At 40.7% G+C, this 26,402-nt stretch overlaps 11 non-coding genes across 11 annotated transcripts; all 11 read left to right on the forward strand.

The window, feature by feature from the left end:
* Positions 1-511: 511 nt before the first annotated feature.
* Positions 512-593, forward strand: TRNAS-AGA (transfer RNA serine (anticodon AGA)). Its single transcript has one exon. It is a non-coding gene; the product is annotated as a tRNA-Ser (tRNA).
* Positions 594-1,874: 1,281 nt separating this feature from the next.
* TRNAH-GUG (transfer RNA histidin (anticodon GUG)) lies at positions 1,875-1,946 on the forward strand. Its single transcript has one exon. It is a non-coding gene; the product is annotated as a tRNA-His (tRNA).
* A 2,580-nt stretch (positions 1,947-4,526) lies between these two features.
* Positions 4,527-4,608, forward strand: TRNAS-CGA (transfer RNA serine (anticodon CGA)). Its single transcript has one exon. It is a non-coding gene; the product is annotated as a tRNA-Ser (tRNA).
* Positions 4,609-8,549: 3,941 nt separating this feature from the next.
* TRNAS-AGA (transfer RNA serine (anticodon AGA)) lies at positions 8,550-8,631 on the forward strand. The gene has a single exon. It is a non-coding gene; the product is annotated as a tRNA-Ser (tRNA).
* Positions 8,632-9,912: 1,281 nt separating this feature from the next.
* Positions 9,913-9,984, forward strand: TRNAH-GUG (transfer RNA histidin (anticodon GUG)). The gene has a single exon. It is a non-coding gene; the product is annotated as a tRNA-His (tRNA).
* A 2,588-nt stretch (positions 9,985-12,572) lies between these two features.
* TRNAS-AGA (transfer RNA serine (anticodon AGA)) lies at positions 12,573-12,654 on the forward strand. The gene has a single exon. It is a non-coding gene; the product is annotated as a tRNA-Ser (tRNA).
* A 1,281-nt stretch (positions 12,655-13,935) lies between these two features.
* On the forward strand, positions 13,936-14,007 carry TRNAH-GUG (transfer RNA histidin (anticodon GUG)). The gene has a single exon. It is a non-coding gene; the product is annotated as a tRNA-His (tRNA).
* Positions 14,008-16,587: 2,580 nt separating this feature from the next.
* Positions 16,588-16,669, forward strand: TRNAS-CGA (transfer RNA serine (anticodon CGA)). Its single transcript has one exon. It is a non-coding gene; the product is annotated as a tRNA-Ser (tRNA).
* Positions 16,670-20,609: 3,940 nt separating this feature from the next.
* On the forward strand, positions 20,610-20,691 carry TRNAS-AGA (transfer RNA serine (anticodon AGA)). The gene has a single exon. It is a non-coding gene; the product is annotated as a tRNA-Ser (tRNA).
* A 3,941-nt stretch (positions 20,692-24,632) lies between these two features.
* TRNAS-AGA (transfer RNA serine (anticodon AGA)) lies at positions 24,633-24,714 on the forward strand. Its single transcript has one exon. It is a non-coding gene; the product is annotated as a tRNA-Ser (tRNA).
* A 1,281-nt stretch (positions 24,715-25,995) lies between these two features.
* TRNAH-GUG (transfer RNA histidin (anticodon GUG)) lies at positions 25,996-26,067 on the forward strand. The gene has a single exon. It is a non-coding gene; the product is annotated as a tRNA-His (tRNA).
* The last annotated feature ends 335 nt before the right edge of the window (positions 26,068-26,402 follow it).

The raw sequence follows: 26,402 nt of genomic DNA on the forward strand, positions 1-26,402 counted from the left end.
AAAACGTGAGGTGAAAAGCAAAAAGGTTGCTGGTAGGCCACCTTAAGGATGCCAGGTCTAACAAAAACTGAACTAAGGATAACATGAGTAAAACATCAGGTTTCTCTACTGCATTTGGTGAGACAAGTGGGCCTTCTTTTATCTTCCATTCAAGCAATCTTTGACAGACCCCTTTATTATAGAGCTTTTCAAGGATTAAAGATAAGGCACTTACAAAGGAGTCCCAAATAATCAGAGATGGTTGACTTCTGTAATGTGGGTCGTAGACTAAAAGCAGCACAAAAACAGAGTGCAACAGGGTCCAAAAAACTTGAGTGCCACAAGAGAGTTTGAATGCAAGCGTATCCTTTTACAGATCCAGAGATATACTCATGCAATTTTTATTTTTAGGACAGAACGTGCATGATGAAAAAAACATTGTTTTTAAAAAGCGCATTGCAGAATATCAGTACTTTGATGTGGGAAAACTTCAAAACTTTCAAACAAAATATTTGTAGGCAGCTTACAGCAAGTTGTTGTGGCCGAGTGGTTAAGGCGATGGACTAGAAATCCATTGGGGTATCCCCGCGCAGGTTCGAATCCTGCCAACAACGAGAATCTTTTTATTATCGGCTACAATTTCAGAAGTTAACCTTTAGTATTTCTTCCATTTCAGTTTTATAAATAGGTGGCTTATTTTTGTGTCACTATTGCCTCTCCACATATTTGTTATCGCTACCTCTTTCATGTCTTTGCTACACCTCATTCCTACTTTAGCACTGGTGTAAACGCTTCAAATTATTATACCGTTGCTCTCTCATTCATACCTGCGCATGCACTTGAAAGTTACTTTACCAATAAAAGACGCAAAGAGAGAAATAGAACAAAAGTGCTGGCTGGATTGGCAAACACACTTCGTAAAACTGCATTTTCTTTTTTATTCTCCCCCGTGTTACATGCTTAACCTCCCCATGTGTAATTTCTCTTAACCTGCTGTCCCAGGAAGAGAATTTCATGTACAGGCTCTTTCTGTGTTTTTTTCCCTAGTCTGTCTTTCCCATTTCTTAGCTGTGTAACTGTTCCTTTACACGCTCTATTTAAACGCCATCAATCTCATTTGAGCTCCTTGCTCCCGCTTCTGTTTTCTCCACCTCTCATACTGCCAGTTCTCTCTTTCTCTGTGGTTGGTGGCTACTTTCCTGAGCTTCCGAAGCCACGTGGTTCCTGCCTCTTGTTGTCAGACTTGAATTGGAAAAGGAACCATATTAACAAGCCTTTACCACTCACACACGGCGGAAGTTTATACTTTAATTCAGTGAGCTAAGAACAGCGTGTTGTGGGTCCCCTACGAGCCATTGTGCTTGCTTCATCATGATTTGGCACCAGTCATTAGCCGCAGCTCTGCTAATGAGCCACTGAGGTCAGTTTCAATATTTACTCAAAAACATAACCATGCAGCCCACCCCTCAACTGTGTATTTATCTTGCTTTTCTGCTGTTCGTGTGATTAGCTGGGAGGAGCTCACGGCGACATCCTCCCTATAAAAGTGTAGATGGATCACTCTCTAACTCTTTCTTGCTTCACATACAAATGGCTTGAAAGGTGCAGGGAAGATGCAGGTCTAATAGACAGAATAGAAGGCCTGTGCCAGGTGGGTTTCTCTGCATTGGTGTCCCATCACAGGTCCGCAAGTGTAATGTGTGATCTTTGACTCCTGGCATTTCACAAGCAGGCGGCCAGGAAACGGTTTCAGCCTATCAACCACTGAGGAGACGCAGCCTCTGAATGAGGAATGAGGAAGCAATGAATACATCCAGCCTATCACAGGAACAGCCCGGAGTGTTCCGAATTATAAATTCTCCATGTCATTGTATGTCGTTGAGCCCAAGTAGCTCGCCGTGATCGTATAGTGGTTAGTACTCTGCGTTGTGGCCGCAGCAACCTCGGTTCGAATCCGAGTCACGGCATTGTGGTTGGCAATGTCACGGCAGTTGGGTGTTAATTTTACAGAATTAGCAAATGTACCAGTGGTTTTTGTAATATGTCTATTAAAAACAGATCCTTTCAAATATTTAAACCATCTAACAACAAATGATTTAAACTCGCATGATTATAAGCTGTAGCTATAATGTATTTACTTACATAAATTATCGTTCTTGAACCTATTGGGGGTGGAGGGGGAGCGGAGCTCACCCCCCAGGTGCAGTTGAGTGACCTCTGTTGTGGCTCTCTAGAGGGAAGGCACACATTTTGCTGTCACCCAGCCCAATCCAGACGTGTATTGGGGCCAGGTTTCAGGCAAATAGAGCAGTAAGTGCAGAGACATGTTCACTCTCTAAAAGTGGCATTTCTAAAATAGTAAAGTTAAATCCAACCTCACCAGTAAGTAGGATTTTCAATAAATAAATAAAGCTACTCCTCTCCGATATGGAATTACCAAATAAAAAGTATAGGGGAATACACAGAGCTAACCTATGAGAGGGGTAGACCTCACAGTAGTGAAAAATGAAATAGACTGTTTGGTACTTACAGGACACGCGAACCACCAAAGTACATATCTTATTTTTTACTTACATAGCATCATGCACCTAGGACTACCTAGGGCCTACCTTAGGTGTAAATTATATGTAATAAAAGGGGAGTTTAAGGCTTGGCAAGTAGGCTGGGACTCCCCTGGGAGACCCCTGAGTCTATGCCCAGAACCATAACTCTGCCAGTCGAGTACTTACCTAAAAGCCGATAACTCACTTTTCTTCCATCGGCTAACATTGAGTGGTTTCACTTGGAAATTCTTCTAAGTGGTGTGGAGTTTTGGAACTTTAAAATATTCATCTAAAATCAGCCGAACAACGAATTCTGATTTACTCACCTGTTATCAGGAGAGACCTCAGTGCTGCATCTTGGAGCTCAGTACTGACCCTGAAAAGTAATTTTAACCGTACTTACCAGTAACTCGAATTTCCTTCCATGGGATATCATTGCCTGCTTTTTGCTGAAAATTTTCTAAGTGTCGATTTTTGAAACTTACAAATATTCTTTAAAAATCGTACCAACTGTGAAAACGTAATTGTTTACCTGTTTTAGATAGATGTCCCAGTACTGAGCCTAGGAGCCCAGCACTGGATTACAAAAGTAACGAGAACGTACTTTACCCGTAACTTGAATTTTCTTCCATAGGAAACCATTGACTGTTTTTCTGTGAAATTTCTTCTAAGTGTCGATTTTGCAAACATGTAAATATTCCTTAAAAATCGCCTGTATAACTTAAACGCAGTTTCTCAACTGCTTACAGGTGGTACAGTAGTGCTGGATCTAGGATCCAACACTGACCTAGAAAACGTAACCATAACCCCACTTACCTGCTAAGTGAATTTCCTTCCATAGGATAACATTGGTAATTTGATCAGCAAAAGTTTCTAAGTGTCAACTTTTAAAATAGCAAAATATTGCTTAAAAATCACAACAGTAACTAAAACGAATTTACTCACTTGTTTCCAAGAACTGTCCCAGGACTGAATCTAGGATCCAGTCCTGGATTTAGAAAAGTAATCCTGAAAGTAATTAATTGCATATAACTTAAAATTCCCATTGAGCTCAATGTATTATTGTGATTCAAATTGTGTTGCCTATTGCAATAAACTGTAACTATGACCTGCAAAAGTCAATTGCCTATTGCAAAGTATTTAACTAAAGCATCTCATTCTGAGAAAGTATATTTTGATACCTATTGTTGGTTCTAAAATAAAACAACAATATCTTTTGTATGCAAACCAATGGCCTAGAGTTCAGTTCTTGAGTGTGTGAGACCATTTGCTGACTGAGTGTGTACAACAAATGTTTTACACTGTACTCTGATACTGCCTTACTGCTCGGCAAGCTACCACTTTAGAGAGTAAGGTTATATCTAACTTTAGCCTCTGCCAAACCTCTGGGGACTGGGGACTCTGTGCACACTGTACCTATTTGGGAACAGTATATACAGAGCCACTTTCTCACAGTAGTGATAAAGTGATTAGAGTCCTAAGGCCAACATAAAGATACAGCAAAACGTGAGGTGAAAAGCAAAAAGGTTGCTGGTAGGCCACCTTAAGGATGCCAGGTCTAACAAAAACTGAACTAAGGATAACATGAGTAAAACATCAGGTTTCTCTACTGCATTTGGTGAGACAAGTGGGCCTTCTTTTATCTTCCATTCAAGCAATCTTTGACAGACCCCTTTATTATAGAGCTTTTCAAGGATTAAAGATAAGACACTTACAAAGGAGTCCCAAATACTCAGAGATGGTTGACTTCTGTAATATGGGTCGTAGACTAAAAGCAGCGCAAAAACAGAGTGCAACAGGGTCCAAAAAACTTGAGTGCCAAAAGAGAGTTTGAATGCAAGCGTATCCTTTTACAGATCCAGAGATATACTCATGCAATTTTTGTTTTTAGGACAGAACGTGCATGATGAAAAAAACATTGTTTTTAAAAAGCGCATTGCAGAATATCAGTACTTTGATGTGGAAAAACTTTCAAACAAAATATTTGTAAGCAGCTTACAGCAAGTTGTTGTGGCCGAGTGGTTAAGGCGATGGACTCGAAATCCATTGGGGTATCCCCGCGCAGGTTCGAATCCTGCCAGCAACGAGAATCTTTTTATTATCGGCTACAATTTCAGAAGTTAACCTTTAGTATTTCTTCCATTTCAGTTTTATAAATAGGTGGCTTATTTTTGGGTCACTATTGCCTCTCCACATATTTGTTATCGCTACCTCTTTCATGTCTTTGCTACACCTCATTCCTACTTTAGCACTGGTGTAAACGCTTCAAATTATTATACCGTTGCTCTCTCATTCATACCTGCGCATGCACTTGAAAGTTACTTTACCAATAAAAGACGCAAAGAGAGAAATAGAACAAAAGTGCTGGCTGGATTGGCAAACACACTTCATAAAACTGCATTTTCTTTTTTATTCTCCCCCGTGTTACATGCTTAACCTCCCCATGTGTAATTTCTCTTAACCTGCTGTCCCAGGAAGAGAATTTCATCTACAGGCTCTTTCTGTGTTTTTTTCCCTAGTCTGTCTTTCCCATTTCTTAGCTGTGTAACTGTTCCTTTACGCGCTCTATTTAAACGCCATCAATCTCATTTGAGCTCCTTGCTCCCGCTTCTGTTTTCTCCACCTCTCATACTGCCAGTTCTCTCTTTCTCTGTGGTTGGTGGCTACTTTCCTGAGCTTCCGAAGCCACGTGGTTCCTGCCTCTTGTTGTCAGACTTGAATTGGAAAAGGTACTATATTAACAAGCCTTTACCACTCACACACGGCGGAAGTTTATACTTTAATTCAGTGAGCTAAGAAAAGCGTGTTGTGGGTCCCCTACGAGCCATGGTGCTTGCTTCATCATGATTTGGCACCAGTCATTAGCCGCAGCTCTGCTAATGAGCCACTGAGGTCAGTTTCAATATTTACTCAAAAACATAACCATGCAGCCCACCCCTCAACTGTGTATTTATCTTGCTTTTCTGCTGTTCGTGTGATTAGCTGGGAGGAGCTCACGGCGACATCCTCCCTATAAAAGTGTAGATGGATCACTCTCTAACTCTTTCTTGCTTCACATACAAATGGCTTGAAAGGTGCAGGGAAGATGCAGGTCTAATAGACAGAATAGAAGGTCTGTGCCAGGTGGGTTTCTCTGCATTGGTGTCCCATCACAGGTCCTCAAGTGTAATGTGTGATCTTTGACTCCTGGCATTTCACAAGCAGGCGGCCAGGAAACGGTTTCAGCCTATCAACCACTGAGGAGACGCAGCCTCTGAATGAGGAATGAGGAAGCAATGAATACATCCAGCCTATCACAGGAACAGCCCTGAGTGTTCCAAATTATAAATGCTCCATGTCACTGTATGTCATTGAGCCCAAGTAGCTCGCCGTGATCATATAGTCGTTAGTACTCTGCGTTGTGGCCGCAGCAACCTCGGTTCGAATCCGAGTCACGGCATTGCGGTTGGCAATGTCACGGCAGTTGGGTGTTAATGTTACAGAATTAGCAAATGTACCAGTGGTTTTTGTAAAATGTCTATTAAAAACAGATCCTTTCAAATATTTAAACCATCTAACAACAAATGATTTAAACTCACATGATTATAAGCTGTAGCTATAATGTATTTACTTACATAAATTATCGTTCTTGAACCTATTGGGGGTGGAGGGGGAGCGGAGCTCACCCCCCAGGTGCAGTTGAGTGACCTGTGTTGTGGCTCTCTAGAGGGAAGGCACAAATTTTGCTGTCACCCAACCCAATCCAGACGTGTATTGGGGCCAGGTTTCAGGCAAATAGAGCAGTAAGTGCAGAGAAATGTTCACTCTCTAAAAGTGGCATTTCTAAAATAGTAAAGTTAAATCCAACCTCACCAGTAAGTAGGATTTTCAATAAATAAATAAAGCTACTCCTCTCCGATATGGAATTACCAAATTAAAAGTATAGGGGAATACACAGAGCTAACCTATGAGAGGGGTAGACCTCACAGTAGTGAAAAATGAAATAGACTATTTGGTACTTACAGGACACGCGAACCACCAAAGTACATATCTTATTTTTTACTTACATAGCATCATGCACCTAGGACTACCTAGGGACTACCTTAGGTGTAAATTATATGTAATAAAAGGGGAGTTTAAGGCTTGGCAAGTAGGCTGGGACTCCCCTGGGAGACCCCTGAGTCTATGCCCAGAACCATAACTCTGCCAGTCGAGTACTTACCTAAAAGCCGATAACTCACTTTTCTTCCATCGGCTAACATTGAGTGGTTTCACTTGGAAATTCTTCTAAGTGGTGTGGAGTTTTGGAACTTTAAAATATTCATCTAAAATCAGCCGAACAACGAATTCTGATTTACTCACCTGTTATCAGGAGAGACCTCAGTGCTGCATCTTGGAGCTCAGTACTGACCCTGAAAAGTAATTTTAACCGTACTTACCAGTAACTCGAATTTCCTTCCATGGGATATCATTGCCTGCTTTTTGCTGAAAATTTTCTAAGTGTCGATTTTTGAAACTTACAAATATTCTTTAAAAATCGTACCAACTGTGAAAACGTAATTGTTTACCTGTTTTAGATAGATGTCCCAGTACTGAGCCTAGGAGCCCAGCACTGGATTACAAAAGTAACGAGAACGTACTTTACCCGTAACTTGAATTTTCTTCCATAGGAAACCATTGACTGTTTTTCTGTGAAATTTCTTCTAAGTGTCGATTTTGCAAACATGTAAATATTCCTTAAAAATCGCCTGTATAACTTAAACGCAGTTTCTCAACTGCTTACAGGTGGTACAGTAGTGCTGGATCTAGGATCCAACACTGACCTAGAAAACGTAACCATAACCCCACTTACCTGCTAAGTGAATTTCCTTCCATAGGATAACATTGGTAATTTGATCAGCAAAAGTTTCTAAGTGTCAACTTTTAAAATAGCAAAATATTGCTTAAAAATCACAACAGTAACTAAAACGAATTTACTCACTTGTTTCCAAGAACTGTCCCAGGACTGAATCTAGGATCCAGTCCTGGATTTAGAAAAGTAATCCTGAAAGTAATTAATTGCATATAACTTAAAATTCCCATTGAGCTCAATGTATTATTGTGATTCAAATTGTGTTACCTATTGCAATAAACTGTAACTATGACCTGCAAAAGTCAATTGCCTATTGCAAAGTATTTAACTAAAGCATCTCATTCTGAGAAAGTATATTTTGATACCTATTGTTGGTTCTAAAATAAAACAACAATATCTTTTGTATGCAAACCAATGGCCTAGAGTTCAGTTCTTGAGTGTGTGAGACCATTTGCTGACTGAGTGTGTACAACAAATGTTTTACACTGTACTCTGATACTGCCTTACTGCTCGGCAAGCTACCACTTTAGAGAGTAAGGTTATATCTAACTTTAGCCTCTGCCAAACCTCTGGGGACTGGGGACTCTGTGCACACTGTACCTATTTGGGAACAGTATATACAGAGCCACTTTCTCACAGTAGTGATAAAGTGATTAGGTTCCTACGGCCAACATAAAGATACAGCAAAACGTGAGGTGAAAAGCAAAAAGGTTGCTGGTAGGCCACCTTAAGGATGCCAGGTCTAACAAAAACTGAACTAAGGATAACATGAGTAAAACATCAGGTTTCTCTACTGCATTTGGTGAGACAAGTGGGCCTTCTTTTATCTTCCATTCAAGCAATCTTTGACAGACCCCTTTATTATAGAGCTTTTCAAGGATTAAAGATAAGGCACTTACAAAGGAGTCCCAAATAATCAGAGATGGTTGACTTCTGTAATGTGGGTCGTAGACTAAAAGCAGCACAAAAACAGAGTGCAACAGGGTCCAAAAAACTTGAGTGCCACAAGAGAGTTTGAATGCAAGCGTATCCTTTTACAGATCCAGAGATATACTCATGCAATTTTTATTTTTAGGACAGAACGTGCATGATGAAAAAAACATTGTTTTTAAAAAGCGCATTGCAGAATATCAGTACTTTGATGTGGGAAAACTTCAAAACTTTCAAACAAAATATTTGTAGGCAGCTTACAGCAAGTTGTTGTGGCCGAGTGGTTAAGGCGATGGACTAGAAATCCATTGGGGTATCCCCGCGCAGGTTCGAATCCTGCCAACAACGAGAATCTTTTTATTATCGGCTACAATTTCAGAAGTTAACCTTTAGTATTTCTTCCATTTCAGTTTTATAAATAGGTGGCTTATTTTTGTGTCACTATTGCCTCTCCACATATTTGTTATCGCTACCTCTTTCATGTCTTTGCTACACCTCATTCCTACTTTAGCACTGGTGTAAACGCTTCAAATTATTATACCGTTGCTCTCTCATTCATACCTGCGCATGCACTTGAAAGTTACTTTACCAATAAAAGACGCAAAGAGAGAAATAGAACAAAAGTGCTGGCTGGATTGGCAAACACACTTCATAAAACTGCATTTTCTTTTTTATTCTCCCCCGTGTTACATGCTTAACCTCCCCATGTGTAATTTCTCTTAACCTGCTGTCCCAGGAAGAGAATTTCATGTACAGGCTCTTTCTGTGTTTTTTTCCCTAGTCTGTCTTTCCCATTTCTTAGCTGTGTAACTGTTCCTTTACACGCTCTATTTAAACGCCATCAATCTCATTTGAGCTCCTTGCTCCCGCTTCTGTTTTCTCCACCTCTCATACTGCCAGTTCTCTCTTTCTCTGTGGTTGGTGGCTACTTTCCTGAGCTTCCGAAGCCACGTGGTTCCTGCCTCTTGTTGTCAGACTTGAATTGGAAAAGGAACCATATTAACAAGCCTTTACCACTCACACACGGCGGAAGTTTATACTTTAATTCAGTGAGCTAAGAACAGCGTGTTGTGGGTCCCCTACGAGCCATTGTGCTTGCTTCATCATGATTTGGCACCAGTCATTAGCCGCAGCTCTGCTAATGAGCCACTGAGGTCAGTTTCAATATTTACTCAAAAACATAACCATGCAGCCCACCCCTCAACTGTGTATTTATCTTGCTTTTCTGCTGTTCGTGTGATTAGCTGGGAGGAGCTCACGGCGACATCCTCCCTATAAAAGTGTAGATGGATCACTCTCTAACTCTTTCTTGCTTCACATACAAATGGCTTGAAAGGTGCAGGGAAGATGCAGGTCTAATAGACAGAATAGAAGGCCTGTGCCAGGTGGGTTTCTCTGCATTGGTGTCCCATCACAGGTCCGCAAGTGTAATGTGTGATCTTTGACTCCTGGCATTTCACAAGCAGGCGGCCAGGAAACGGTTTCAGCCTATCAACCACTGAGGAGACGCAGCCTCTGAATGAGGAATGAGGAAGCAATGAATACATCCAGCCTATCACAGGAACAGCCCGGAGTGTTCCGAATTATAAATTCTCCATGTCATTGTATGTCGTTGAGCCCAAGTAGCTCGCCGTGATCGTATAGTGGTTAGTACTCTGCGTTGTGGCCGCAGCAACCTCGGTTCGAATCCGAGTCACGGCATTGTGGTTGGCAATGTCACGGCAGTTGGGTGTTAATTTTACAGAATTAGCAAATGTACCAGTGGTTTTTGTAATATGTCTATTAAAAACAGATCCTTTCAAATATTTAAACCATCTAACAACAAATGATTTAAACTCGCATGATTATAAGCTGTAGCTATAATGTATTTACTTACATAAATTATCGTTCTTGAACCTATTGGGGGTGGAGGGGGAGCGGAGCTCACCCCCCAGGTGCAGTTGAGTGACCTCTGTTGTGGCTCTCTAGAGGGAAGGCACACATTTTGCTGTCACCCAGCCCAATCCAGACGTGTATTGGGGCCAGGTTTCAGGCAAATAGAGCAGTAAGTGCAGAGACATGTTCACTCTCTAAAAGTGGCATTTCTAAAATAGTAAAGTTAAATCCAACCTCACCAGTAAGTAGGATTTTCAATAAATAAATAAAGCTACTCCTCTCCGATATGGAATTACCAAATAAAAAGTATAGGGGAATACACAGAGCTAACCTATGAGAGGGGTAGACCTCACAGTAGTGAAAAATGAAATAGACTGTTTGGTACTTACAGGACACGCGAACCACCAAAGTACATATCTTATTTTTTACTTACATAGCATCATGCACCTAGGACTACCTAGGGCCTACCTTAGGTGTAAATTATATGTAATAAAAGGGGAGTTTAAGGCTTGGCAAGTAGGCTGGGACTCCCCTGGGAGACCCCTGAGTCTATGCCCAGAACCATAACTCTGCCAGTCGAGTACTTACCTAAAAGCCGATAACTCACTTTTCTTCCATCGGCTAACATTGAGTGGTTTCACTTGGAAATTCTTCTAAGTGGTGTGGAGTTTTGGAACTTTAAAATATTCATCTAAAATCAGCCGAACAACGAATTCTGATTTACTCACCTGTTATCAGGAGAGACCTCAGTGCTGCATCTTGGAGCTCAGTACTGACCCTGAAAAGTAATTTTAACCGTACTTACCAGTAACTCGAATTTCCTTCCATGGGATATCATTGCCTGCTTTTTGCTGAAAATTTTCTAAGTGTCGATTTTTGAAACTTACAAATATTCTTTAAAAATCGTACCAACTGTGAAAACGTAATTGTTTACCTGTTTTAGATAGATGTCCCAGTACTGAGCCTAGGAGCCCAGCACTGGATTACAAAAGTAACGAGAACGTACTTTACCCGTAACTTGAATTTTCTTCCATAGGAAACCATTGACTGTTTTTCTGTGAAATTTCTTCTAAGTGTCGATTTTGCAAACATGTAAATATTCCTTAAAAATCGCCTGTATAACTTAAACGCAGTTTCTCAACTGCTTACAGGTGGTACAGTAGTGCTGGATCTAGGATCCAACACTGACCTAGAAAACGTAACCATAACCCCACTTACCTGCTAAGTGAATTTCCTTCCATAGGATAACATTGGTAATTTGATCAGCAAAAGTTTCTAAGTGTCAACTTTTAAAATAGCAAAATATTGCTTAAAAATCACAACAGTAACTAAAACGAATTTACTCACTTGTTTCCAAGAACTGTCCCAGGACTGAATCTAGGATCCAGTCCTGGATTTAGAAAAGTAATCCTGAAAGTAATTAATTGCATATAACTTAAAATTCCCATTGAGCTCAATGTATTATTGTGATTCAAATTGTGTTACCTATTGCAATAAACTGTAACTATGACCTGCAAAAGTCAATTGCCTATTGCAAAGTATTTAACTAAAGCATCTCATTCTGAGAAAGTATATTTTGATACCTATTGTTGGTTCTAAAATAAAACAACAATATCTTTTGTATGCAAACCAATGGCCTAGAGTTCAGTTCTTGAGTGTGTGAGACCATTTGCTGACTGAGTGTGTACAACAAATGTTTTACACTGTACTCTGATACTGCCTTACTGCTCGGCAAGCTACCACTTTAGAGAGTAAGGTTATATCTAACTTTAGCCTCTGCCAAACCTCTGGGGACTGGGGACTCTGTGCACACTGTACCTATTTGGGAACAGTATATACAGAGCCACTTTCTCACAGTAGTGATAAAGTGATTAGGTTCCTACGGCCAACATAAAGATACAGCAAAACGTGAGGTGAAAAGCAAAAAGGTTGCTGGTAGGCCACCTTAAGGATGCCAGGTCTAACAAAAACTGAACTAAGGATAACATGAGTAAAACATCAGGTTTCTCTACTGCATTTGGTGAGACAAGTGGGCCTTCTTTTATCTTCCATTCAAGCAATCTTTGACAGACCCCTTTATTATAGAGCTTTTCAAGGATTAAAGATAAGGCACTTACAAAGGAGTCCCAAATAATCAGAGATGGTTGACTTCTGTAATGTGGGTCGTAGACTAAAAGCAGCACAAAAACAGAGTGCAACAGGGTCCAAAAAACTTGAGTGCCACAAGAGAGTTTGAATGCAAGCGTATCCTTTTACAGATCCAGAGATATACTCATGCAATTTTTATTTTTAGGACAGAACGTGCATGATGAAAAAAACATTGTTTTTAAAAAGCGCATTGCAGAATATCAGTACTTTGATGTGGGAAAACTTCAAAACTTTCAAACAAAATATTTGTAGGCAGCTTACAGCAAGTTGTTGTGGCCGAGTGGTTAAGGCGATGGACTAGAAATCCATTGGGGTATCCCCGCGCAGGTTCGAATCCTGCCAACAACGAGAATCTTTTTATTATCGGCTACAATTTCAGAAGTTAACCTTTAGTATTTCTTCCATTTCAGTTTTATAAATAGGTGGCTTATTTTTGTGTCACTATTGCCTCTCCACATATTTGTTATCGCTACCTCTTTCATGTCTTTGCTACACCTCATTCCTACTTTAGCACTGGTGTAAACGCTTCAAATTATTATACCGTTGCTCTCTCATTCATACCTGCGCATGCACTTGAAAGTTACTTTACCAATAAAAGACGCAAAGAGAGAAATAGAACAAAAGTGCTGGCTGGATTGGCAAACACACTTCATAAAACTGCATTTTCTTTTTTATTCTCCCCCGTGTTACATGCTTAACCTCCCCATGTGTAATTTCTCTTAACCTGCTGTCCCAGGAAGAGAATTTCATGTACAGGCTCTTTCTGTGTTTTTTTCCCTAGTCTGTCTTTCCCATTTCTTAGCTGTGTAACTGTTCCTTTACACGCTCTATTTAAACGCCATCAATCTCATTTGAGCTCCTTGCTCCCGCTTCTGTTTTCTCCACCTCTCATACTGCCAGTTCTCTCTTTCTCTGTGGTTGGTGGCTACTTTCCTGAGCTTCCGAAGCCACGTGGTTCCTGCCTCTTGTTGTCAGACTTGAATTGGAAAAGGAACCATATTAACAAGCCTTTACCACTCACACACGGCGGAAGTTTATACTTTAATTCAGTGAGCTAAGAACAGCGTGTTGTGGGTCCCCTACGAGCCATTGTGCTTGCTTCATCATGATTTGGCACCAGTCATTAGCCGCAGCTCTGCTAATGAGCCACTGAGGTCAGTTTCAATATTTACTCAAAAACATAACCATGCAGCCCACCCCTCAACTGTGTATTTATCTTGCTTTTCTGCTGTTCGTGTGATTAGCTGGGAGGAGCTCACGGCGACATCCTCCCTATAAAAGTGTAGATGGATCACTCTCTAACTCTTTCTTGCTTCACATACAAATGGCTTGAAAGGTGCAGGGAAGATGCAGGTCTAATAGACAGAATAGAAGGCCTGTGCCAGGTGGGTTTCTCTGCATTGGTGTCCCATCACAGGTCCGCAAGTGTAATGTGTGATCTTTGACTCCTGGCATTTCACAAGCAGGCGGCCAGGAAACGGTTTCAGCCTATCAACCACTGAGGAGACGCAGCCTCTGAATGAGGAATGAGGAAGCAATGAATACATCCAGCCTATCACAGGAACAGCCCGGAGTGTTCCGAATTATAAATTCTCCATGTCATTGTATGTAGTTGAGCCCAAGTAGCTCGCCGTGATCGTATAGTGGTTAGTACTCTGCGTTGTGGCCGCAGCAACCTCGGTTCGAATCCGAGTCACGGCATTGTGGTTGGCAATGTCACGGCAGTTGGGTGTTAATTTTACAGAATTAGCAAATGTACCAGTGGTTTTTGTAATATGTCTATTAAAAACAGATCCTTTCAAATATTTAAACCATCTAACAACAAATGATTTAAACTCGCATGATTATAAGCTGTAGCTATAATGTATTTACTTACATAAATTATCGTTCTTGAACCTATTGGGGGTGGAGGGGGAGCGGAGCTCACCCCCCAGGTGCAGTTGAGTGACCTCTGTTGTGGCTCTCTAGAGGGAAGGCACACATTTTGCTGTCACCCAGCCCAATCCAGACGTGTATTGGGGCCAGGTTTCAGGCAAATAGAGCAGTAAGTGCAGAGACATGTTCACTCTCTAAAAGTGGCATTTCTAAAATAGTAAAGTTAAATCCAACCTCACCAGTAAGTAGGATTTTCAATAAATAAATAAAGCTACTCCTCTCCGATATGGAATTACCAAATAAAAAGTATAGGGGAATACACAGAGCTAACCTATGAGAGGGGTAGACCTCACAGTAGTGAAAAATGAAATAGACTGTTTGGTACTTACAGGACACGCGAACCACCAAAGTACATATCTTATTTTTTACTTACATAGCATCATGCACCTAGGACTACCTAGGGCCTACCTTAGGTGTAAATTATATGTAATAAAAGGGGAGTTTAAGGCTTGGCAAGTAGGCTGGGACTCCCCTGGGAGACCCCTGAGTCTATGCCCAGAACCATAACTCTGCCAGTCGAGTACTTACCTAAAAGCCGATAACTCACTTTTCTTCCATCGGCTAACATTGAGTGGTTTCACTTGGAAATTCTTCTAAGTGGTGTGGAGTTTTGGAACTTTAAAATATTCATCTAAAATCAGCCGAACAACGAATTCTGATTTACTCACCTGTTATCAGGAGAGACCTCAGTGCTGCATCTTGGAGCTCAGTACTGACCCTGAAAAGTAATTTTAACCGTACTTACCAGTAACTCGAATTTCCTTCCATGGGATATCATTGCCTGCTTTTTGCTGAAAATTTTCTAAGTGTCGATTTTTGAAACTTACAAATATTCTTTAAAAATCGTACCAACTGTGAAAACGTAATTGTTTACCTGTTTTAGATAGATGTCCCAGTACTGAGCCTAGGAGCCCAGCACTGGATTACAAAAGTAACGAGAACGTACTTTACCCGTAACTTGAATTTTCTTCCATAGGAAACCATTGACTGTTTTTCTGTGAAATTTCTTCTAAGTGTCGATTTTGCAAACATGTAAATATTCCTTAAAAATCGCCTGTATAACTTAAACGCAGTTTCTCAACTGCTTACAGGTGGTACAGTAGTGCTGGATCTAGGATCCAACACTGACCTAGAAAACGTAACCATAACCCCACTTACCTGCTAAGTGAATTTCCTTCCATAGGATAACATTGGTAATTTGATCAGCAAAAGTTTCTAAGTGTCAACTTTTAAAATAGCAAAATATTGCTTAAAAATCACAACAGTAACTAAAACGAATTTACTCACTTGTTTCCAAGAACTGTCCCAGGACTGAATCTAGGATCCAGTCCTGGATTTAGAAAAGTAATCCTGAAAGTAATTAATTGCATATAACTTAAAATTCCCATTGAGCTCAATGTATTATTGTGATTCAAATTGTGTTGCCTATTGCAATAAACTGTAACTATGACCTGCAAAAGTCAATTGCCTATTGCAAAGTATTTAACTAAAGCATCTCATTCTGAGAAAGTATATTTTGATACCTATTGTTGGTTCTAAAATAAAACAACAATATCTTTTGTATGCAAACCAATGGCCTAGAGTTCAGTTCTTGAGTGTGTGAGACCATTTGCTGACTGAGTGTGTACAACAAATGTTTTACACTGTACTCTGATACTGCCTTACTGCTCGGCAAGCTACCACTTTAGAGAGTAAGGTTATATCTAACTTTAGCCTCTGCCAAACCTCTGGGGACTGGGGACTCTGTGCACACTGTACCTATTTGGGAACAGTATATACAGAGCCACTTTCTCACAGTAGTGATAAAGTGATTAGAGTCCTAAGGCCAACATAAAGATACAGCAAAACGTGAGGTGAAAAGCAAAAAGGTTGCTGGTAGGCCACCTTAAGGATGCCAGGTCTAACAAAAACTGAACTAAGGATAACATGAGTAAAACATCAGGTTTCTCTACTGCATTTGGTGAGACAAGTGGGCCTTCTTTTATCTTCCATTCAAGCAATCTTTGACAGACCCCTTTATTATAGAGCTTTTCAAGGATTAAAGATAAGACACTTACAAAGGAGTCCCAAATACTCAGAGATGGTTGACTTCTGTAATATGGGTCGTAGACTAAAAGCAGCGCAAAAACAGAGTGCAACAGGGTCCAAAAAACTTGAGTGCCAAAAGAGAGTTTGAATGCAAGCGTATCCTTTTACAGATCCAGAGATATACTCATGCAATTTTTGTTTTTAGGACAGAACGTGCATGATGAAAAAAACATTGTTTTTAAAAAGCGCATTGCAGAATATCAGTACTTTGATGTGGAAAAACTTTCAAACAAAATATTTGTAAGCAGCTTACAGCAAGTTGTTGTGGCCGAGTGGTTAAGGCGATGGACTCGAAATCCATTGGGGTATCCCCGCGCAGGTTCGAATCCTGCCAGCAACGAGAATCTTTTTATTATCGGCTACAATTTCAGAAGTTAACCTTTAGTATTTCTTCCATTTCAGTTTTATAAATAGGTGGCTTATTTTTGGGTCACTATTGCCTCTCCACATATTTGTTATCGCTACCTCTTTCATGTCTTTGCTACACCTCATTCCTACTTTAGCACTGGTGTAAACGCTTCAAATTATTATACCGTTGCTCTCTCATTCATACCTGCGCATGCACTTGAAAGTTACTTTACCAATAAAAGACGCAAAGAGAGAAATAGAACAAAAGTGCTGGCTGGATTGGCAAACACACTTCATAAAACTGCATTTTCTTTTTTATTCTCCCCCGTGTTACATGCTTAACCTCCCCATGTGTAATTTCTCTTAACCTGCTGTCCCAGGAAGAGAATTTCATCTACAGGCTCTTTCTGTGTTTTTTTCCCTAGTCTGTCTTTCCCATTTCTTAGCTGTGTAACTGTTCCTTTACGCGCTCTATTTAAACGCCATCAATCTCATTTGAGCTCCTTGCTCCCGCTTCTGTTTTCTCCACCTCTCATACTGCCAGTTCTCTCTTTCTCTGTGGTTGGTGGCTACTTTCCTGAGCTTCCGAAGCCACGTGGTTCCTGCCTCTTGTTGTCAGACTTGAATTGGAAAAGGTACTATATTAACAAGCCTTTACCACTCACACACGGCGGAAGTTTATACTTTAATTCAGTGAGCTAAGAAAAGCGTGTTGTGGGTCCCCTACGAGCCATGGTGCTTGCTTCATCATGATTTGGCACCAGTCATTAGCCGCAGCTCTGCTAATGAGCCACTGAGGTCAGTTTCAATATTTACTCAAAAACATAACCATGCAGCCCACCCCTCAACTGTGTATTTATCTTGCTTTTCTGCTGTTCGTGTGATTAGCTGGGAGGAGCTCACGGCGACATCCTCCCTATAAAAGTGTAGATGGATCACTCTCTAACTCTTTCTTGCTTCACATACAAATGGCTTGAAAGGTGCAGGGAAGATGCAGGTCTAATAGACAGAATAGAAGGTCTGTGCCAGGTGGGTTTCTCTGCATTGGTGTCCCATCACAGGTCCGCAAGTGTAATGTGTGATCTTTGACTCCTGGCATTTCACAAGCAGGCTGCCAGGAAACGGTTTCAGCCTATCAACCACTGAGGAGACGCAGCCTCTGAATGAGGAATGAGGAAGCAATGAATACATCCAGCCTATCACAGGAACAGCCCTGAGTGTTCCGAATTATGAATTCTCCATGTCACTGTATGTCGTTGAGCCCAAGTAGCTCGCCGTGATCGTATAGTGGTTAGTACTCTGCGTTGTGGCCGCAGCAACCTCGGTTCGGATCCGAGTCACGGCATTGTGGTTGGCAATGTCACGGCAGTTGGGTGTTAATTTTACAGAATTAGCAAATGTACCAGTGGTTTTTGTAAAATGTCTATTAAAAACAGATCCTTTCAAATATTTAAACCATCTAACAACAAATGATTTAAACTCGCATGATTATAAGCTGTAGCTATAATGTATTTACTTACATAAATTATCGTTCTTGAACCTATTGGGGGTGGAGGGGGAGCGGAGCTCACCCCCCAGGTGCAGTTGAATGACCTGTGTTGTGGCTCTCTAGAGGGAAGGCACAAATTTTGCTGTCACCCAGCCCAATCCAGACGTGTATTGGGGCCAGGTTTCAGGCAAATAGAGCAGTAAGTGCAGAGAAATGTTCACTCTCTAAAGTGGCATTTCTAAAATAGTAAAGTTAAATCCAACCTCACCAGTAAGTAGGATTTTCAATAAATAAATAAAGCTACTCCTCTCCGATATGGAATTACCAAATTAAAAGTATAGGGGAATACACAGAGCTAACCTATGAGAGGGGTAGACCTCACAGTAGTGAAAAATGAAATATACTGTTTGGTACTTACAGGACACGCGAACCACCAAAGTACATATCTTATTTTTTACTTACATAGCATCATGCACCTAGGACTACCTAGGGCCTACCTTAGGTGTAAATTATATGTAATAAAAGGGGAGTTTAAGGCTTGGCAAGTAGGCTGGGACTCCCCTTGGAGACCCCTGAGTCTATGCCCAGAACCATAACTCTGCCAGTCGAGTACTTACCTAAAAGCCGATAACTCACTTTTCTTCCATCGGCTAACATTGAGTGGTTTCACTTGGAAATTCTTATAAGTGGTGTGGAGTTTTGGAACTTTAAAATATTCATCTAAAATCAGCCGAACAACGAATTCTGATTTACTCACCTGTTATCAGGAGAGACCTCAGTGCTGCATCTTTGAGCTCGGCACTGACCCTGAAAAGTAATTTTAACCGTACTTACCAGTAACTCGAATTTCCTTCCATGGGATATCATTGCCTGCTTTTTGCTGAAAATTTTCTAAGTGTCGATTTTTGAAACTTACAAATATTCTTTAAAAATCGTACCAACTGTGAAAACGTAATTGTTTACCTGTTTTAGATAGATGTCCCAGTACTGAGCCTAGGAGCCCAGCACTGGATTACAAAAGTAACGAGAACGTACTTTACCCGCAACTTGAATTTTCTTCCATAGGAAACCATTGACTGTTTTTCTGTGAAATTTCTTCTAAGTGTCGATTTTGCAAACATGTAAATATTCCTTAAAAATCGCCTGTATAACTTAAACGCAGTTTCTCAACTGCTTACAGGTGGTACAGTAGTGCTGGATCTAGGATCCAACACTGACCTAGAAAACGTAACCATAACCCCACTTACCTGCTAAGTGAATTTCCTTCCATAGGATAACATTGGTAATTTGATCAGCAAAAGTTTCGAAGTGTCAACTTTTAAAATAGCAAAATATTGCTTAAAAATCACAACAGTAACTAAAACGAATTTACTCACTTGTTTCCAAGAACTGTCCCAGGACTGAATCTAGGATCCAGTCCTGGATTTAGAAAAGTAATCCTGAAAGTAATTAATTGCATATAACTTAAAATTCCCATTGAGCTCAATGTATTATTGTGATTCAAATTGTGTTGCCTATTGCAATAAACTGTAACTATGACCTGCAAAAGTCAATTGCCTATTGCAAAGTATTTAACTAAAGCATCTCATTCTGAGAAAGTATATTTTGATACCTATTGTTGGTTCTAAAATAAAACAACAATATCTTTTGTATGCAAACCAATGGCCTAGAGTTCAGTTCTTGAGTGTGTGAGACCATTTGCTGACTGAGTGTGTACAACAAATGTTTTACACTGTACTCTGATACTGCCTTACTGCTCGGCAAGCTACCACTTTAGAGAGTAAGGTTATATCTAACTTTAGCCTCTGCCAAACCTCTGGGGACTGGGGACTCTGTGCACACTGTACCTATTTGGGAACAGTATATACAGAGCCACTTTCTCACAGTAGTGATAAAGTGATTAGAGTCCTAAGGCCAACATAAAGATACAGCAAAATGTGAGGTGAAAAGCAAAAAGGTTGCTGGTAGGCCACCTTAAGGATGCCAGGTCTAACAAAAACTGAACTAAGGATAACATGAGTAAAACATCAGGTTTCTCTACTGCATTTGGTGAGACAAGTGGGCCTTCTTTTATCTTCCATTCAAGCAATCTTTGACAGACCCCTTTATTATAGAGCTTTTCAAGGATTAAAGATAAGGCACTTACAAAGGAGTCCCAAATACTCAGAGATGGTTGACTTCTGTAATATGGGTCGTAGACTAAAAGCAGCGCAAAAACAGAGTGCAACAGGGTCCAAAAAACTTGAGTGCCACAAGGGAGTTTGAATGCAAGCGTATCCTTTTACAGATCCAGAGATATACTCATGCAATTTTTGTTTTTAGGACAGAACGTGCATGATGAAAAAAACATTGTTTTTAAAAAGCGCATTGCAGAATATCAGTACTTTGATGTGGGAAAACTTCAAAACTTTCAAACAAAATATTTGTAGGCAGCTTACAGCAAGTTGTTGTGGCCGAGTGGTTAAGGCGATGGACTAGAAATCCATTGGGGGATCCCCGCGCAGGTTCGAATCCTGCCAACAACGAGAATCTTTTTATTATCGGCTACAATTTCAGAAGTTAACCTTTAGTATTTCTTCCATTTCAGTTTTATAAATAGGTGGCTTATTTTTGTGTCACTATTGCCTCTCCACATATTTGTTATCGTTACCTCTTTCATGTCTTTGCTACACCTCATTCCTACTTTAGCACTGGTGTAAACGCTTCAAATTATTATACGGTTGCTCTCTCATTCATACCTGCGCATGCACTTGAAAGTTACTTTACCAATAAAAGACGCAAAGAGAGAAATAGAACAAAAGTGCTGGCTGGATTGGCAAACACACTTCATAAAACTGCATTTTCTTTTTTATTCTCCCCCGTGTTACATGCTTAACCTCCCCATGTGTAATTTCTCTTACTTTGCTGTCCCAGGAAGAGAATTTCATCTACAGTCTCTTTCTGTGTTTTTTTCCCTAGTCTGTCTTTCCCATTTCTTAGCTGTGTAACTGTTCCTTTACGCGCTCTATTTAAACGCCATCAATCTCATTTGAGCTCCTTGCTCCCGCTTCTGTTTTCTCCACCTCTCATACTGCCAGTTCTCTCTTTCTCTGTGGTTGGTGGCTACTTTCCTGAGCTTCCGAAGCCACGTGGTTCCTGCCTCTTGTTGTCAGACTTGAATTGGAAAAGGAACCATATTAACAAGCCTTTACCACTCACACACGGCGGAAGTTTATACTTTAATTCAGTGAGCTAAGAAAAGCGTGTTGTGGGTCCCCTACGAGCCATGGTGCTTGCTTCATCATGATTTGGCACCAGTCATTAGCCGCAGCTCTGCTAATGAGCCACTGAGGTCAGTTTCAATATTTACTCAAAAACATAACCATGCAGCCCACCCCTCAACTGTGTATTTATCTTGCTTTTCTGCTGTTCGTGTGATTAGCTGGGAGGAGCTCACGGCGACATCCTCCCTATAAAAGTGTAGATGGATCACTCTCTAACTCTTTCTTGCTTCACATACAAATGGCTTGAAAGGTGCAGGGAAGATGCAGGTCTAATAGACAGAATAGAAGGTCTGTGCCAGGTGGGTTTCTCTGCATTGGTGTCCCATCACAGGTCCTCAAGTGTAATGTGTGATCTTTGACTCCTGGCATTTCACAAGCAGGCGGCCAGGAAACGGTTTCAGCCTATCAACCACTGAGGAGACGCAGCCTCTGAATGAGGAATGAGGAAGCAATGAATACATCCAGCCTATCACAGGAACAGCCCTGAGTGTTCCAAATTATAAATGCTCCATGTCACTGTATGTCATTGAGCCCAAGTAGCTCGCCGTGATCATATAGTCGTTAGTACTCTGCGTTGTGGCCGCAGCAACCTCGGTTCGAATCCGAGTCACGGCATTGCGGTTGGCAATGTCACGGCAGTTGGGTGTTAATGTTACAGAATTAGCAAATGTACCAGTGGTTTTTGTAAAATGTCTATTAAAAACAGATCCTTTCAAATATTTAAACCATCTAACAACAAATGATTTAAACTCACATGATTATAAGCTGTAGCTATAATGTATTTACTTACATAAATTATCGTTCTTGAACCTATTGGGGGTGGAGGGGGAGCGGAGCTCACCCCCCAGGTGCAGTTGAGTGACCTGTGTTGTGGCTCTCTAGAGGGAAGGCACAAATTTTGCTGTCACCCAACCCAATCCAGACGTGTATTGGGGCCAGGTTTCAGGCAAATAGAGCAGTAAGTGCAGAGAAATGTTCACTCTCTAAAAGTGGCATTTCTAAAATAGTAAAGTTAAATCCAACCTCACCAGTAAGTAGGATTTTCAATAAATAAATAAAGCTACTCCTCTCCGATATGGAATTACCAAATTAAAAGTATAGGGGAATACACAGAGCTAACCTATGAGAGGGGTAGACCTCACAGTAGTGAAAAATGAAATAGACTATTTGGTACTTACAGGACACGCGAACCACCAAAGTACATATCTTATTTTTTACTTACATAGCATCATGCACCTAGGACTACCTAGGGACTACCTTAGGTGTAAATTATATGTAATAAAAGGGGAGTTTAAGGCTTGGCAAGTAGGCTGGGACTCCCCTGGGAGACCCCTGAGTCTATGCCCAGAACCATAACTCTGCCAGTCGAGTACTTACCTAAAAGCCGATAACTCACTTTTCTTCCATCGGCTAACATTGAGTGGTTTCACTTGGAAATTCTTCTAAGTGGTGTGGAGTTTTGGAACTTTAAAATATTCATCTAAAATCAGCCGAACAACGAATTCTGATTTACTCACCTGTTATCAGGAGAGACCTCAGTGCTGCATCTTGGAGCTCAGTACTGACCCTGAAAAGTAATTTTAACCGTACTTACCAGTAACTCGAATTTCCTTCCATGGGATATCATTGCCTGCTTTTTGCTGAAAATTTTCTAAGTGTCGATTTTTGAAACTTACAAATATTCTTTAAAAATCGTACCAACTGTGAAAACGTAATTGTTTACCTGTTTTAGATAGATGTCCCAGTACTGAGCCTAGGAGCCCAGCACTGGATTACAAAAGTAACGAGAACGTACTTTACCCGTAACTTGAATTTTCTTCCATAGGAAACCATTGACTGTTTTTCTGTGAAATTTCTTCTAAGTGTCGATTTTGCAAACATGTAAATATTCCTTAAAAATCGCCTGTATAACTTAAACGCAGTTTCTCAACTGCTTACAGGTGGTACAGTAGTGCTGGATCTAGGATCCAACACTGACCTAGAAAACGTAACCATAACCCCACTTACCTGCTAAGTGAATTTCCTTCCATAGGATAACATTGGTAATTTGATCAGCAAAAGTTTCTAAGTGTCAACTTTTAAAATAGCAAAATATTGCTTAAAAATCACAACAGTAACTAAAACGAATTTACTCACTTGTTTCCAAGAACTGTCCCAGGACTGAATCTAGGATCCAGTCCTGGATTTAGAAAAGTAATCCTGAAAGTAATTAATTGCATATAACTTAAAATTCCCATTGAGCTCAATGTATTATTGTGATTCAAATTGTGTTACCTATTGCAATAAACTGTAACTATGACCTGCAAAAGTCAATTGCCTATTGCAAAGTATTTAACTAAAGCATCTCATTCTGAGAAAGTATATTTTGATACCTATTGTTGGTTCTAAAATAAAACAACAATATCTTTTGTATGCAAACCAATGGCCTAGAGTTCAGTTCTTGAGTGTGTGAGACCATTTGCTGACTGAGTGTGTACAACAAATGTTTTACACTGTACTCTGATACTGCCTTACTGCTCGGCAAGCTACCACTTTAGAGAGTAAGGTTATATCTAACTTTAGCCTCTGCCAAACCTCTGGGGACTGGGGACTCTGTGCACACTGTACCTATTTGGGAACAGTATATACAGAGCCACTTTCTCACAGTAGTGATAAAGTGATTAGGTTCCTACGGCCAACATAAAGATACAGCAAAACGTGAGGTGAAAAGCAAAAAGGTTGCTGGTAGGCCACCTTAAGGATGCCAGGTCTAACAAAAACTGAACTAAGGATAACATGAGTAAAACATCAGGTTTCTCTACTGCATTTGGTGAGACAAGTGGGCCTTCTTTTATCTTCCATTCAAGCAATCTTTGACAGACCCCTTTATTATAGAGCTTTTCAAGGATTAAAGATAAGGCACTTACAAAGGAGTCCCAAATAATCAGAGATGGTTGACTTCTGTAATGTGGGTCGTAGACTAAAAGCAGCACAAAAACAGAGTGCAACAGGGTCCAAAAAACTTGAGTGCCACAAGAGAGTTTGAATGCAAGCGTATCCTTTTACAGATCCAGAGATATACTCATGCAATTTTTATTTTTAGGACAGAACGTGCATGATGAAAAAAACATTGTTTTTAAAAAGCGCATTGCAGAATATCAGTACTTTGATGTGGGAAAACTTCAAAACTTTCAAACAAAATATTTGTAGGCAGCTTACAGCAAGTTGTTGTGGCCGAGTGGTTAAGGCGATGGACTAGAAATCCATTGGGGTATCCCCGCGCAGGTTCGAATCCTGCCAACAACGAGAATCTTTTTATTATCGGCTACAATTTCAGAAGTTAACCTTTAGTATTTCTTCCATTTCAGTTTTATAAATAGGTGGCTTATTTTTGTGTCACTATTGCCTCTCCACATATTTGTTATCGCTACCTCTTTCATGTCTTTGCTACACCTCATTCCTACTTTAGCACTGGTGTAAACGCTTCAAATTATTATACCGTTGCTCTCTCATTCATACCTGCGCATGCACTTGAAAGTTACTTTACCAATAAAAGACGCAAAGAGAGAAATAGAACAAAAGTGCTGGCTGGATTGGCAAACACACTTCATAAAACTGCATTTTCTTTTTTATTCTCCCCCGTGTTACATGCTTAACCTCCCCATGTGTAATTTCTCTTAACCTGCTGTCCCAGGAAGAGAATTTCATGTACAGGCTCTTTCTGTGTTTTTTTCCCTAGTCTGTCTTTCCCATTTCTTAGCTGTGTAACTGTTCCTTTACACGCTCTATTTAAACGCCATCAATCTCATTTGAGCTCCTTGCTCCCGCTTCTGTTTTCTCCACCTCTCATACTGCCAGTTCTCTCTTTCTCTGTGGTTGGTGGCTACTTTCCTGAGCTTCCGAAGCCACGTGGTTCCTGCCTCTTGTTGTCAGACTTGAATTGGAAAAGGAACCATATTAACAAGCCTTTACCACTCACACACGGCGGAAGTTTATACTTTAATTCAGTGAGCTAAGAACAGCGTGTTGTGGGTCCCCTACGAGCCATTGTGCTTGCTTCATCATGATTTGGCACCAGTCATTAGCCGCAGCTCTGCTAATGAGCCACTGAGGTCAGTTTCAATATTTACTCAAAAACATAACCATGCAGCCCACCCCTCAACTGTGTATTTATCTTGCTTTTCTGCTGTTCGTGTGATTAGCTGGGAGGAGCTCACGGCGACATCCTCCCTATAAAAGTGTAGATGGATCACTCTCTAACTCTTTCTTGCTTCACATACAAATGGCTTGAAAGGTGCAGGGAAGATGCAGGTCTAATAGACAGAATAGAAGGCCTGTGCCAGGTGGGTTTCTCTGCATTGGTGTCCCATCACAGGTCCGCAAGTGTAATGTGTGATCTTTGACTCCTGGCATTTCACAAGCAGGCGGCCAGGAAACGGTTTCAGCCTATCAACCACTGAGGAGACGCAGCCTCTGAATGAGGAATGAGGAAGCAATGAATACATCCAGCCTATCACAGGAACAGCCCGGAGTGTTCCGAATTATAAATTCTCCATGTCATTGTATGTCGTTGAGCCCAAGTAGCTCGCCGTGATCGTATAGTGGTTAGTACTCTGCGTTGTGGCCGCAGCAACCTCGGTTCGAATCCGAGTCACGGCATTGTGGTTGGCAATGTCACGGCAGTTGGGTGTTAATTTTACAGAATTAGCAAATGTACCAGTGGTTTTTGTAATATGTCTATTAAAAACAGATCCTTTCAAATATTTAAACCATCTAACAACAAATGATTTAAACTCGCATGATTATAAGCTGTAGCTATAATGTATTTACTTACATAAATTATCGTTCTTGAACCTATTGGGGGTGGAGGGGGAGCGGAGCTCACCCCCCAGGTGCAGTTGAGTGACCTCTGTTGTGGCTCTCTAGAGGGAAGGCACACATTTTGCTGTCACCCAGCCCAATCCAGACGTGTATTGGGGCCAGGTTTCAGGCAA

This window comes from Triturus cristatus, chromosome 12 (genome assembly GCF_964204655.1).
Source record: "Triturus cristatus chromosome 12, aTriCri1.1, whole genome shotgun sequence".
Lineage (NCBI taxonomy): Eukaryota > Metazoa > Chordata > Amphibia > Caudata > Salamandridae > Triturus > Triturus cristatus.